The 1,683-nt window shown below is 34.9% G+C and overlaps 1 non-coding gene across 1 annotated transcript; it reads right to left on the minus strand.

Moving 5' to 3' along the window:
- Positions 1 to 295: 295 nt before the first annotated feature.
- Positions 296 to 367, minus strand: TRNAC-ACA (transfer RNA cysteine (anticodon ACA)). The gene has a single exon. It is a non-coding gene; the product is annotated as a tRNA-Cys (tRNA).
- Positions 368 to 1,683: the final 1,316 nt, after the last annotated feature.

Genomic DNA, 1,683 nt, shown 5'->3' on the forward strand with positions numbered 1-1,683 from the left:
CTTCAAGGACTGGTAAATGTAGTTGGTAAAAGCTATTTTGAAAAACAAAATTAAAAAACAGTCTTAAATCTTTTCCTTTTCTTCTTCTATCTTGAAAGAAAGAAAGAAAGTGAAGTCGCTCAGTCGTGTCCGACTGTTTGCGACCCCATGGACTGTAGCCTACCAGGCTCCTCTGTCCATGGGATTTTCCAGGCATTTGTGACCCCATGGACTGTAGCCTACCAGGCTCCTCTGTCTGTGGGATTTTCCAGGCAAGAGTACTGGAGTGGATTGCCATTTCCTTCTCTAGGGGATCTTCCCAAACCAGGGATTGAACCCGGGTCTCCTGCATTGTAGACAGACGCTTTACCATCTGAGCCACCAGGGAAGATCTGTAAAAATAGTGTTGTCTAGTGTACATCCAGGTATCTACATTAATTTTGATAGAACAGTTGCATTTTATGCAAGTATTATATTCTTGAAGGTCTGGTATAATATCCCAATAGGAATAAATATAAAATGAATGGTGGTGGTGGAGGTACTGTGGGCTAGAATACTATTTCAGAGCCTATAAATCTATTACAGTGATATTGATCTTGCAGCTGAGTCACCAGCATTTTTTCTCCATTATCCTTGCCCAGATACTAGACGGTTTTAAAGGTTAAAAATGTGTTGCTGCATTGAAGTGCCGCTGCATGTAAGTGTCTCAGCATCACTTCTGATATTTTGCAGTGAGCCCTATTCCAAACAAACAATACTGCCTGTTGTGGAACTTGACTTCTTCAGAGCAATTTATCACATTTAACTTCTTCCAAAGCTATTAATATGGGAGAGAGTTTTCAAGCACCATTGTGGGCACATGTTTTCAGGCTATTAAAAACAATTTTACATTAGAATAATGGCAAGTGTTAATCTGAAAAATAATCACCAATGATTCCATTCCAAACTATACAAACGGGATGTTCATAAAGGATAGATAGGCATTTCTGTTTGAGCTGCTGTGGTGACAAGAACATGAAAAATATTTACTTGCTTACCAATTCTGAAATTACGTGATTTTTAATAATTGCACAATTCTTGGTATTTTAAAAACAATTCTCAAATTAACATCTAAAATGAGACTTTGTTAATACTTTTATTTTGCTACTAAATCTTTGTATAAAGTGGTTCCCTACTGTATCTAGTGTCTTGGTGAGGTGATGAAAGAAAAACAGATATGTAAAGTGTGTAATCACTAAGTTTAAACATTTTATTTTATTTTTTTGTAACATAGCAATTTTATTTTTTAAATTTATTTACTTTAATTGGAGGCTAATTACTTTATAATATTGTAGTGGTTTTATTTTTTAAGGAAGACTATTTGCTCTAAAATACTGGGAGTGGAGGTGTGATGAGAAGGGGTTACAGATGAAACAAAACTGGCTATAGGTTGTAATTATTGAAATGATGGGTATCGGGAGTTTATTTTATTATTTTCTTTAGTGTACATTTGAAAATTTCTGTGATGGAAAGTTAAAAGTAAATAAAGAAGGCTTGTTTTGTTAACATGAACTTATACCTAATTGGATTGATTTTCTCTGCCTTTATTTTTTAATCAGAAAAATAGAAAAATGTGGGGAGAGGCAGTGTAACATACATACCTTGGTCAGACGCATCTTTTGAAAGGGACAGGTATTGTTTATAAAATTAGCAACCCTGAAAAAA

This window comes from Bos indicus, chromosome 5, assembly GCF_029378745.1.
Source record: "Bos indicus isolate NIAB-ARS_2022 breed Sahiwal x Tharparkar chromosome 5, NIAB-ARS_B.indTharparkar_mat_pri_1.0, whole genome shotgun sequence".
Classification (NCBI taxonomy): domain Eukaryota; kingdom Metazoa; phylum Chordata; class Mammalia; order Artiodactyla; family Bovidae; genus Bos; species Bos indicus.